The sequence below is a fragment of the Lissotriton vulgaris genome, chromosome 6 (assembly GCF_964263255.1).
Source record: "Lissotriton vulgaris chromosome 6, aLisVul1.2, whole genome shotgun sequence".
Taxonomy (NCBI): Eukaryota; Metazoa; Chordata; class Amphibia; order Caudata; family Salamandridae; genus Lissotriton; species Lissotriton vulgaris.
The window spans coordinates 1,858,070,266-1,858,084,367 of record NC_141694.1 but is presented as its reverse complement, the minus strand read 5'-3'; positions in this window follow the sequence as shown (position 1 = coordinate 1,858,084,367).

The following is a 14,102-nucleotide window of genomic DNA, read 5'->3' as shown; positions in this document are numbered from 1 at the left end:
CAGTTAACCCACACACCACAACGAGAATAAATTTATTCAAAAAAGTTTTTAATTTTCATTTTTTTATATATATATAAATATCATCATGATTTTTTTAGATAGATAATTCCATTTGGGCAGTAAAAAACATTTAGGAAAAATTTACATAATCAAAAACGTGCAAAAACAGTCTAAAACCTAGGATACGCAGTGACAATTCAAAAAAGGCACCAAATAGATCCACTCATACATCCAAAAATCCCTTTTGTACAGTCAAATTCATACACAGGCATTCACATCCATATCACTACACACAAGGACAAGAAAAGCGCCGACGCGCGTTTCGGACAAGTGCCAATAGAGGCTTCCTTCATCAGGGCGCACTTGGGATATTGCACAGGCAGACAAAGTGAATAATGTCTGTGACACGGTCCTGAGAAGCGGTCCTAGTAACAGCAAGGCTGAGGGTGGTTCTTCTGTGGACAAAAAGGACAATTTAGGGACAACTCAGGATAAAATTTCATAAACAAGGGCAAGGTGGCCTGTAAATAGAGTCAGCAAGACGGAAGGGTTCCAATCAACCAAGTACATGCATATCAATAGAGATAAGCTCTCCTTATATCCCCAAAGTTTACAAGCACCGAAAAAAATATAATCGAGGATTAAAAAAGTGTGTAAAGAATATCAGAAAATACATAGATCGGTCGCCACATAGATGGTGCACCTGTAACCAGAGCCAGATTTCAAGAAATGGCAGCCTACCTAAATACCCTACAATAACAGAGCCCCTTTAGGTATGTAAAAAGGTCAGCAGATTGTAAAATCATGAAAACGTGGAGAGAACTCTCAGGGTTCCACAGGTCAAGATTTCGCACTTTTAGATAAGCCCACAGGGGATCCAGGCGTTCAAAGGGAGCCAGGTTTAAAAGCAAATCAGCGAAAACATTCCAGATATCTGATAGGGACATAAAAATAAAAACAGGGATAACACATCTATACAAGTTACACTAGGGCAAAGCAGGGTGAAATGAGTGTAATATGAAAAAAAGGGGGGGAGCTACCTCAAAAGGAATGACAGACGCTGATAAAATACAGGAAATAGCAGCGGAGCCAGGAATGAAAAAAGTGACCTGAAAAGCAATAAAGCAGAAATAAGCTTCACAGAACATGAGGAAGTCGTGCTTCCAACACGGTACAGAATTGACGTGCAACAACTGAAACATACCTCAATGCAAAGGAAATGAGTAATGCTTTATTTGCGGTGAGATGAAAACGGGAGACATCAAGATATTGAAACACTTCTGACCCGGGGAATAGGGGGCCTAAAAAAAACAATGAAGAAAAGTTCTATTTTTAAAAAAAAGGAATTTCAGCGGGGTTAGAGTAAGATAAGCGAGAGAGAAGTTGCGTGGAAAGGAGTCTCGGGAGAATGGAACACACGAGACCCGCAAAAGGTGAACACAAGATCCGGCTAAACTGACCTGAAGCGACCCGGTGGTCCAAGTTTAAATGGTGTCCTGGATAGAAGAGAACGCCGGGTTCCTTCTCCCTCCGGTGCAGGGGTTTGTCGGTAGGGGAAAGCGGAGGGAGCAGTGGGATTATATACAGGTGCTGATGAAGGAAAATGCAGAGCACCTGAACGCAATAGAAATCGAAAATGGACAACGCCGAAAATTCAGGGAGAGGAAAATAGACAAAGGGCTAAAGGATAAACAACACCACAATAGGAGACAATGAAGACAAACTATCAGAACCAACTACAGGGAAAATATACATCTTAATAAACCCAAGACACAATCCAAAACATAAAACACCGAAAGTGGGGAAGACAAAAACCACGAAATACGAAAAATGGAAAATGAAATAAATAAAATGAAAAGGAACCGGGGATCATAGGTATAACCGAAAAAGAAAAATATAAACAAAAAAAAGGATTTTTTTTTTAAAGAAGGAATCGACTAAAAATAAAACAAAGAAGGATATGTAAGGAACAAAACAGACAAGTGAATTACAGAATAAACACTCTAACCTAAAAAGGAACTCTCATAAATAAGTCTCGAACAGAAAAACTGGACGGATATGGAAGAACATGAAAGTACGCGCAGAAGTGCTACTTCTCCAGACCATTCACTGAATGGCATTCTCCCAGGGAATAGATTCGTTCAATCCTGAGACAGCCGTCTCAAGATAAAAAATCCAGAAGACTTCTCTTTTGGCTCTAATGGCATCAATGTTGCCATCCTTAGGGTTTTTTATTTTCTCCAAAATAAGCCATTTCAGATCTTCCAGGGTGTGATTCAGGGCTTTCAATGTGCAACAAGCGGGGCTCCAGGGCGTAGGTTTCTGATGCATGATTTATGCTCCGAAAACCTAGTCCTGAATTCCCTGCCCGTTTCTCCTACATAGCCCTTGGAGCACGGACATGTGATGAAATATATGACGTTTCTAGTTCTACAGTTCGTCATATCTTTCAACGTAATTCTTTTTTTATTCCAGTTGAATTCAGGGACAGTCAAGATATTATCACAGGCGTGACATCCGCCACATTTATGACTCCCAGTAATGGGGTTAGTCCCTTTGGCTGCGTTGGCTGACCATGGGCACGTCAGGGAGGGAAGCTCTGACAAGGACATTTCTGAGATTCCTATTGCGACGAAACGCAATTATAGGTTTCTCAAATTTCTCCATATTTTTGTCTAGGTTAAGTAGATGCCACTGTGAATTAATGATATATCGAAGTTTATCATTAAAGTTAGAGTAGGTGGTAACTAACACTTACTTGTCATCAGGTTTTTGGGTTTTTGATTCTAAAAGAGCCTCCCGGTTGTAATATTTGGCTCTTTTATAAGAATCCCTAATAAGCCTATTAGGGTATCCCCTGTCGAGAAATTTCTTCTTCATACAGTGGCATGGGTTTCAAAATCCCTAGGGTCAGTACAATTCCGACGAAGCCGTAGGAACTGGCTGAACGGTATGCTGTTTCTTTGTGTACGAGGATGGAAGCTATCGTACATCAAGAGGGTGTTCCGTGCTGTGGGCTTGGTGTAAAGGGAGAACTCTATGTGTCCATTAATAGCCTGAATCCAGATGTCTAGAAATTCAATTTTAGAGGAGCTGATGTTAGCTGTGAATTTGAGATGGGAGTCACAGAGATTTATCCATAGGATAAATTCATCAAGTTGGTCTTGTGTCCCCCGCCCAATGAAGAAGATATCGTCTATGAACCGGTTGTAGTTCGTGACGTTTTCAAAAAACGGGGCCATCTCATTGAGAATGTGTTTCTCTTTGAAAATCCCCATGTAGGAATTAGCCACATTTGGAGCACATGCCGCCCCCATGCTGATGCCAAAGACTTGTTTATAGATGGACTTGTCAATTTCAAAATAGTTCTCCTTAAGCACAATACCTAGGCATTCGAGAACAAACAGTTTCTCAGAAGGACAATCAGAGTCTCTGAGAATTTTCTTGACAGCTTGGAGGGCACCCTCTTGGGGGATATTAGAGTATAGTGCCTCAATATCCTAGAGACAAGTAGGTCGGAGTCAGTATTGAATTCTAGTCCCTCAATTTTAGTAATGAGATGTCCGGTGTAACGGACAAATGCAGGGAGGCCACTTACAATGGGAGAGAGGCAAGAGTCTACAAATTTAGAAAGGGGTTCGGTAAGGGACCCAATGGTCGAAACGATAGGCCTAAAAGGTGGACATGTAAGGCTTTTATGCAACTTAGGAAGTCCATATAGGACTGGTATTTTGAAAAAGGATTTATTCAAAAAATCAAATTCCTGTTTGCAAATCGACCCACGTTGTAAGGCACTATACGTGACATTAGAAATCTCAGTCATTATTCTTTTGGACGGATAATTAGCCACTCTAAGGTAGTGTTCTTGGTTACTGAGCATGAGCAGGATCTGTTCCTTATAGTAATCACTATCCAGAACTGTGATACCACCCCCTTTGTCGCTCGGTTTCACAGTAAGGGTGCAATCAGTCGACAATTGCTTAAGGGCCTGATACTCATCGTAGTTAAGATTATAAGGTGGTTTAGGAACAAACTTGGTAAGTTTAGAAATTTTAGAGCAGACGCTTTTCTCAAATATTTCCACCTCGGGCCCAACTTGCTCAATGGTGGGCATAAAGACTGAAGTAGGTCGGAAACCAGAAGTATTGTTCTCTCCTTCAAATTCTCTTCCCATGAAAAACTTCTTAAGGCGGACTTTTCGAAAAAAGGCTTGTATATCCTTGTTAAGTTCGAATGCATTGAAAGGGGCACTCGGGACAAAGGATAATCCACGAGATAGAACTGCTACAGTACTGTCTTTTAGAGGTTTTTTTGACAGGTTAAAAATGGGGATCAGAGACTGATTAGTAGATGTCTCTAATTTCTCCAGTACCGATTTTGTCTTGTCTCCAGAAAACGTGGCTGGTTCTCCGTCTGATGGAAACCTGTATTCTGGAAGCGTCCCATTTCCGATGGTCTGAATCGAACACGATTCGTCCCTCGGCGATTCCCTAAAAAATGATGGGATCTTTGAGGACCATCAAAGTTGTTCCTTCTATCCGAGGGGTTTTCATTGGAGGTGGACCCACCTTCGTCAGATTCAGAGGTGTTTGAAAAAGTCCGTACTTGCCTATTTGACCAGTATTGTCGGTCATTTTGTTGGTATGAGTCCCGAGTGGTGTAGTATTGGGCATGTAAGTAGGGGTATACTCTTTCTTCTGAAAAGAATCTGATGTCTTTTTTAAGTTTCTCTGCCTTTCTTTTAACTATATACTCATTGAAGGAGTCGAGTTCTAGGTTAACTTCTTCAAGTTTGCGTTTGGCGTCGCCAACTGCATCATTTTTAAGGAGTGATTCCTCCATTGCTGTAATTTCTTTAAGCAGCTCAGCTACTACCTCTCTAGCTGTCTCAATAATGAGTAGCATCAGGTCTCTAGAACAACGATTGGCAATAAGAGACCATCTTTCTAAAAAAAGGCGCAATTCGACAAATAAGCCTGGTATATTTCTAATACGCAACCCATTGGGTATGACTCCAGCTTTTAGATATTTAATCATGAAGTCTGCGTGGAACTCTGTCCTTTTTGATTTCTTTTTCAAGTTGAGAAGTTCAAGCCATTCATCATTAGTACCCTTGTTAAGCGAGAAGGGTTGTTCGGAAGAGGTGGTAGGTCCAAGCAACCTGGTGAAGTCTTCCTCACTAAAACCGAAGGTTTTAATGGCATCCATGACCTTTTGTCTGTCCAAAGGAGTAAGAAGTGAGATGTCACAGAAGTAGACAAAACAGAATGAATATGTGCACCAACAGAATGTTCTTCCCCACCAAGGGAAGAAGGAAAGAAAAATGTAAACCTAGAAGACACAGTAATCCAGATTTACTAGGACCTAGAAATGGTCCCACATGTAAACTGATCTTGCTGAGCTCAAGGCCAAAGGGAGGGGCCTATCTAACTCTCACGGCAAAAGTACCGGGAATCAATTGTAAAACAGAAGAGGGACCCTGAATCTAAGGAAAAACTACAATTGGGGAACAACCCGCCAGGGCGAGAACAAGAGGAAAAAACATGAAAAAGGGGTGTTCCCTTAAATTACAAAGATCAAAGTTCAACTCACATCAGCAGTTAACCCACACACCACAACGAGAATAAATGTATTCAAAAAAGTTTTTAATTTTCATTTTTTATATATATATAAATATCAACATGATTTTTTTAGATAGATAATTCCATTTGGGCAGTAAAAAACATTTAGGAAAAATTTACATAATCAAAAACGTGCAAAAACAGTCTAAAACCTAGGACACGCAGTGACAATTCAAAAAAGGCACCAAATAGATCCACTCATACATCCAAACATCCTTTTTGTACAGTCAAATTCATACACAGGCATTCACATCCATATCACTACACACAAGGACAAGAAAAGCGCCGACAAGTGCCAATAGAGGCTTCCTTCATCAGGGCGCACTTGGGATATTGCACAGGCAGACAAAGTGAATAATGTCTGTGACACGGTCCTGAGAAGCGGTCCTAGTAACAGCAGTAACAGAAAGAATGCCCAGTCATTTCTCCATCCCAATAATAATACTCTAATACAGATTTCTTTCACTATATTCTACTGCTAAGGTGCAATTACTATTTACCAAGAGTTCAACATATCATCCTTATATAACAACAGTATGATATTGTACAACCTTCATATGTGTATATAACTCTACTGAAAATGTAACCAGTCAAAATATCACACTTAATTAACATATTCCTTCAACCATACAGGACACCGTCTTTCTCTTAGACGACATTGGCAAATTGTACTCCAGTACCGCAGACACAATCATCACCTTCTTTTACACTGTGATCATGAACAGGTCTTTTCACATTACATTTCTCCCCACCTTTTAATAACATACTGTATCCCCAGCACTAGGGTACCCTCCCAGGTTATAGGGCACTCTACAAGTCTACGAAATATAACATAACAAAATATAACATAACATTAAATAATATAAAAAATTCACCAGATAATTTACACTCAGCCTTTCTCACATTAATGCCCAACTCAATCAATCAATCAATCAAGGCATTTATAGAGCGCACTACTCACCCGGAGGGTCTCAAGGCGCTTGGGGAGGGGGGGTGGGGTGCCGCTGCTGCTCGAACAGCCAGGTCTTGAGTTTCTTCCTGAAGGAGAGGTGGTCTTGGGTCAGGCGAAGGTCGGTCGGGAGGGTGTTCCAGGTCTTGGCGGCCAGGTAGGAGAAGGACCTTCCTCCTGTTGTCGCTCTTCGGATGCGGGGGACGGCGGCGAGGGCGTGGTTGGTCGATCGGAGGTGGCGTTTGGGAGCGTAGAAGTTGAGGCGGTTGTTGAGGTAGCTCGGGCCTTGGTCGTGTAGGGCTTTGAGTGCGTGGGTGAGGAGACGGAAGGTGATTCTCTTGTTGACGGGGAGCCAGTGCAGGTCTCTCAGATGTCCGGAGATGTGGCTGCGCCGGGGGATGTCGAGGATAAGTCTGGCTGAGGTGTTCTGGATCCGCTGGAGTCTCTTCTGGAGCTTGGCGGTGGTTCCGGCGTAGAGGGCGTTGCCATAGTCCAGTCGGCTGGTGACGAGGGCCTGGGTGACCGTCTTCCTGGTCTCAGTGGGGATCCACCGGAAGATCTTCTGTAGCATGCGCAGGATGTTAAAACAGGACGCGGAGACAGCGTTGATTTGTCTGGTCATGGAGAGGGAGGAGTCCAGGATGAAGCCCAGGTTGCGTGCGTGGTCTGTCGGTTTGGGTGCGGTGCCCAGGGCGGGGGGCCACCAGGAGTCGTCCCAGGCGGAGGGCGAGGAGCCCAGGATGAGGACTTCCGTCTTGTCTGAGTTCAGTTTCAGGCGGCTGGTCGTCATCCATTCGGCTACGTCTTTCATCCCTTCGTGGAGGTTGTTTCTGGTGGCGGCGGGGTCGTTGGTCAGGGAGAGGATCAGCTGGGTGTCGTCGGCGTAGGAGATGATGATGAGGTTGTGTTAGCGTGCGATGGCCGCAAGGGGGCTCATGTAGACGTTGAAGAGGGTGGGGCTGAGCGAGGAGCCCTGAGGAACGCCGCAGATGACTTCCGTGGCTGCAGATCTGAACGGTGGTAGGCGGACTCTCTGTGTCCTTCCAGCGAGGAAGGGGATGATCCACTCCAGTGTCTTCTCCTGGATTCCGATGTTGCTGAGGCGCTGCACTAGGGTGCGGTGGCATACAGTGTTGAACGCCGCGGAGAGGTCTAGGAGGATGAGGGCCGCTGTTTCACCGTTGTCCAGCAGGGCTCGGATGTCATCGGTGGCAGCGATGAGGGCGGTCTCGGTGCTGTGGTTGGCTCGGAAGCCAGACTGTGAGGGGTCGAGGGATCCATTCGTCTCGAGGAAGGCGGCCAGCTGCTTGTTGACGGTCTTCTCGATGACTTTGGCTGGGAACGGGAGGAGCGAGATGGGGCGGTAATTCTTGAGTTCGGTGGGGTCCGCTGTTGGTTTCTTTAGTAGAGCGCTGAGTTTGGCGTGCTTCCAGCTCTCAGGGAAGGTGGCGGTGTCGAAGGAGGTGTTGATGATGTCCCGCAGGTGGGGTGCGATGACAGCGTCGGCCTTGTTGAAGACGTGGTGGGGGCAGGGGTCGGTCGGAGATCCGGAGTGGATAGAGTTCATCGTGCAGATGGTGTCTTCTGTGTTGATCTGGGTCCAGGCGCTGAGGGTGGTGGTGGGGGGCGTTGGTGCGGTCGTTGGGAGCGTTGTTTGTGGGCTGAAGCTGTTGTGTATGTCAGCGATCTTGTTGTGGAAGTAGGAGGCGATGGAGTTGCAGACGGGGTGATGTTGTTGTTTCCGGCGTTGGGGTTGGAGAGCTCTTTCACGATGTTGAAAAGTTCCTTGCAGTTGTGTGCATTGTTGTATAGCCGGTCCTTGAATGCTGTTTTCTTGGTGGCGTGGATCAGTTGATGGTGCTTCCGGGTGGCGAGCTTGAGGGTGGTCATGTTGTCCGGTGTTGGCTCCCTTCTCCAGGCTTTCTCGAGGGCTCGTCAGTTCCTCTTGGAGCTCTTGAGTTCGTCGGTGAACCATGGGGCCTTCTTGCTGCTGGGTCTGCTAGGCGGGGTCCTCAGTGGGGCGAGGTCGTCTGCGCAGTTGCTGATCCACTTCGTGAGGTTGTCGGCGGCCTGGTTGGGGTTCGCAGAGCTGGCGGGAGGGTGCTGGCTCAGGGAAGCGGCGAGCTGGTCTGCTGTGATCTTGTTCCAGCTTCTTCGAGCAACCTGTTGCTGGTGGTGGTGGATCGTGAATCTTCTGAAAGTGAAGTGGACGCAGCTGTGGTCCGTCCAGTGGAGTCCGGTGGCGTGGCTGAAGACGATGTCCTTGCTGGATGAGAAGACAGCGTAGAGTGTGTGTTCGGCGAGGTGGGTGGGGGTGGTCACCAGCTGCTTGAGTCCGAGGTTGGTGAGGTTGTCAAGCAGGGTGGTGGTGTTGCGGTCGTTGTTGTTCTCCAGGTGGAAGTTGATGTCCTCCAGGAGGATGTAGTCAGCGGATAGGAGGGCGTGCGGGCTGATGAAGTCGGCGATGTCTTCGCTGAATTGTGTGTGTGGTCCCGGGGGTCGGTAGATGAGGGTGCCTCTGAGGGTGGTCTTGGGGTCGGTGTGGATCTGGAAGTGGAGGTGTTCGGCGGTTGTCAGGGTGTCGTCGGTGTTGGTCGTGATGCGGATTGTGTCCCTGTAGATGATGGCGATGCCTCCTCCAGTCTGGTTGCCTCGGTCTCTTCGGGTGATCTTGTAGCCCTCTGGGATGGCGATGGCGATGTCGGGCGCTGAGGAGTCGTTCATCCAGGTTTCCGTGAGGAAGACGACGTCAGGAGCTGTGGTGTCGAGGAGGTTCCAGAGTTCAATGGTGTGTCTGTGGACGGAGCGGGTGTTGAGTAGGATGCACTTGAGGTGGTTGCTGCTGGTGTTCGGCTTGGCGGGTGCTGGTGCGGGGCAGGTCCGGATGCAGGAGAACTTGCAGGCGTGACAGCTGAAGGGTCCGTGGGTTCGTCTCGGGGTGGCTCGGTAGCATCTCGGGATTCGGCCGGTGTTGAGTGCGTTGAGGGTGGTGGCGTGCGTTGAGGGTGGTGGCTATAACTACACATGTACCCAATCTCTGTCATCAAATTGCCACATCTTTCTCTTTAGTTTACTATTATACCTCTGCTTGTACATAATATGTTTGTCTCTGACTCTCTCACCTACCGTCTGAGCATCATATCCACCCTTCATCCCCTTCCTCATCCACCAAGGCCAAGCAATCATTGTAGGCTCTTGCCCAAATAGAACCATAAAAAATGTGTTTATTCTTAACTGAATGAAGCATGGATCTCTATATCCGTAAAATATTCCTCAGCTCTTGTTTCAGTACAAATTACTTCTAGTATCCAAGTGCAAACAATTTATCACTCCTTTGTTAAATTCTCCAACCAAACGGCTTTCCTTTGAATGATATAACATGGCTCCTGTGATGTTGTATGTTGTAAAATCTAGAAATAAATCATACATCATTTCTGAAACAAACTGACATCGATTATCCATAAAAATCTCCTAAGGAAACCCTGCTCTTACAAACACATCTCTGCAAAAAAACAATTTCTCAAATGCCTTTTTATGTCCCTATCCATGTTTAGCCATATAATATCCACATGTGCCTTACGTTTCATGGCCGACGTACCACCATGTCCTTCATGCAATAATTCAGTCAATGGACTCTAGTATCAACAGTTTCTCTTCTCTGTACAAAATCTCATCTACCACTGACAACTCTGACCAAACCAATTTGTATTTTCCAAGTAATTTATCACTAATCCATTCCTTCGTCCAGCAACCTGTTAAATTGTGTTTTACCTTTGACAGACTTTCATCACTACCCAAAGTCACTAACATTTTTAAATTAGCTACCATCCAATCATCAGTTTCACAATCATCCGCTAATGTTAATTGTAATTGTGATAGACAATATTTCACATCCCTAGTACATATTTCGTCTCAAAAGAATATTCATGGAGTCTAAACATCCACATAGCTATAACAGCAGGGGCCTTCACTCCAACTTTAGTTGTGAAGATATCTGCCAATGGCCTCTGGTCAGTTCTTAATTCAAATCTTCTCCATGAATATGTTCTAAAGTATTGCATCCCCCACCAGCATGTCAACACCTCTTTTTCGATCACAGAATAACTACTTTCAGCACCTTTCAATATTCTTGATGGGAATGCTATAACTTGTTCTCTTCCTTCATGTATTTGCATCAAAACCACACCCATACAATAAGCACTTGCACCCTTCACCACAACTGTCTTGTAACTCAGATTATACAGACTGAAATTAGGATCTTTAGCTTTGCTTTCTTTAACATAAGTAAAAGACCTCACTCATTCTTCATTCAACTCATATTTCTCACCCTTTCTCAGGAATAACCTCATTGGGTTACTAATGTCAGTGAAATGATTCACACTCATAGCATAATATTCCCCCAGAAATTACTTCAATTGCTCTTAAATAACTGGGCTCGGTGCACACTCCCATACAGGCAGGCAGATGTGGCCTGCCTGTATGGGAGATCTTCCCCCCCCTAAGCAGCAAATAAAAAGCCTCGGGATCTGGTTCGAACCCCAACTGACCTTCAAGACCCATGCGCAGAAAGTGGTTGGAGGCTGCTTCGGCTTGCTCCGGGCAGCCCGGAAAGTACTCCCTCTCCTCCCGTTTCAATCTAGAAAGCTGTTAATCCAGGGCTTGATCTTGTCCAAACTGGATTATGGTAACTCCCTTTTCCTTGCAGCCCCTCTTGCCACCATTAAGACTCTTCAGCGAGCTCAGAATGCCGCAGCCAGGTTGCTGATGGGGGCGCCGAGACGAGCCTCAGCCAAACCATTGCTGAATGCCCTGCACTGGCTCCCCATCCAAGAGCGGGTCTCGTTCAAGTCTCTCTGTATTGCACATAAGACCCTGCAAGGTAAAGGCCCTCCAGCCCTGAGAGGTTTGATCCGACCTTACAAGTCTACCAGGGTCCTTCGCTCGGACGGAGAAAATCTGGCCATTGTCCCACGAGTGAGGAAAGCACGAACAGGAGGCCGACGGTTCTCTCTGAATGTGTCAAACAAATGGAATGCTCTCCCTAGAGTACTCCGATTGGAACCGGATTACTTGAAATTCAGAAGAGCACTTAAAACCTTTTTGTTCCCGACCACCCTCTAACCTCGCTTTGCTTGAGTTCACCAGGTTCAGATCAGGATTAGCGCTGGGACGCTCCAGGGCAGCCATGCGCTCTACAAGTCCAAATCAAATCAAATCAAATCACTCATTGGCTTCAATAGTTTTAGCTTAGGTTTTTTAACTTCTACTCCAATGACATGGCCTACATATTTAACATCAGACACTGTGAATTTGCATTTTCCACACCAATGGTGAGTCCAGCATTTTCCAATCTTCAAATGACTGATCTTAAAATAGAACAAGTTCTATCTTCTTCTTACTGTAAAGCAGTATGTCATCTTGGAATGCAGTAATGACTTTTATACCAGATAACAATTTCTGCATCACCCTCTGAAAACGACAGTGACTAATGCCAAACATAAGGGCATATGTAGATATCAAAATCCACCTTGTGGTCTTACAAATTATGTTAAGTGTCTGCTATGAGGATCTAATACAATTTGATAGTATGCTTTGGACACATCTAACATTGAAAAACATCTGTACTCCCCTACAGTACTTTGCATCTGATTTATATCCTGTAATGAGTGTCGGTCTATCCAAGGGCAGTTGCTTAAATCGGGTGAATCGACACAGGTGCATACATTTTCCCTCTGTTTTCAGATTAAAACAACTGGCATAAGCCATTCCGTGCTTCTATAGCTTCAAAAAATCCTGCCACTACTGCCCTTCGAAGCCAGGCAAGTGGTCATTCAGGGCCTTGTACAATTCAGGCTGGACTTCAATAATGCTCTATACTTAGGAGCCCCAGAGTATGTGTTGGAAAAACTGCAAAGAACACAGAACTGTGTCGCCCGCACTCTCCTACAGATCCCTCGCAGAGAGTCAGTCAAGGCAGGGATCAGATCTCTTCACTGGCTCCCAGTCAGAGAGAGAATAAAATTCAAGGTGCTCTGCATTTCGCATCAAGCATTCCACAGAGCAAGCCGGAAATTAACCATTCACTTCTCTCCCCCTACTGCCCTGGAAAAATCTTGCGCTCTACGAATGCACTTCTTGCCGTAGTCCCTAGAATCAAAAAAGCAAGAGCAGGAGGCAGGTCCTTCTCTCTGAACGCTGCCAAACTCTGGAACTCGCTCCCCTTCTCACTTAGAGCCAACCCTACCCTTCTACACCTCCGCAAAGAACTCAAAACACTCCTATTCAGAAACTAATACCCCTGCTCCCCCTCACCCTCAGAATCTCTTTCTTTTCCATTATTTAGCGCTTGGACGCCTTCGGGCAGCAGTCGCGCTCTACAAAACCCCTTCACTTCACTTCACTTCACTTCAATGACACCCTCAGCACAAAGTTTCTCCAGTTTGGTTATCAATGCTTCTCTCATTGACAAAGGAACCAATGCCACCTTCTGGAGCTCAGGTCTAGGTCTTTGCTTAATAATAAAGCAGTGTGAAACTCTTTTAATGTTCCTAACGTATCCTGGAATACTTCAAAGAATTCAACTCTTCATTTGCCAATTTTTGCTATACTCATAACCGCAACCTGATCTGGGTGATTAGGATTTAAAGTAATACCCAACTTATTTTGCTCTTTCTAGCTCAACAGTAGTGTATCCTTTTCCACCACATATAGTTTTCCAACAGTTGATTTTCCTTTGAACCCAATGGGATCATTAAAACACCCTAAAATCGGAAATTTGATCCACAATATACTCATGGATTTGCATAAATGCTTTCTAAATTAATTCATGAAAAATTCATCTAAGTATTTCTATCAATTAGTGTATATAGTGAACACTCATCCACCCACATATCAACATCAACTCCAACTATATTTATCCACATTGATATATGTGCAAGACATGGAATTTATAATTTTAATAGCATCACTTTTCCTAACTTTCACCCACTCTACACATCATCTTCCTCTGATGAATCCTCTTCAGTCATCAGCACAGTATTCGATACCTTGCCAAACTTTTTTCTCTCTTCATCTATGACCATTTTACATACCATTGAGAATGGCCAATGTTTTACATCAATAGCATTTTACTTTCAAAGTAGGACATCAATTAGAAGTTGCATTATGTTTTAAACTCTCAATCGTTTTAATAGGAAAAACAGGTTTTGGTTTGCTAATATCTTTGTCACTGTATGATGAATCTTTACAAAACTTTAAAAAAGCATAAAACGTTCATCCACCTCAGGTACTTTCTGGAAAGTTTTGTGTACCTCGGTCGCGTGGGGGGGCAGGAAAACAGGGGTCCCAAAAACACATTTTCCCCATTAATTTTTCCATAGGAAAATTAGATACAGCTATAGCCAAGATAGCTGAATGGAACCACACCATATTTGGTAGAAAGGAAGATCTTGGCCCAGAAAGCGTGCTTTTTGTGTAATTACATTCAGTAGTTTTCAAGAGATTGAGGTACAAATATATAAATTTATCACGTC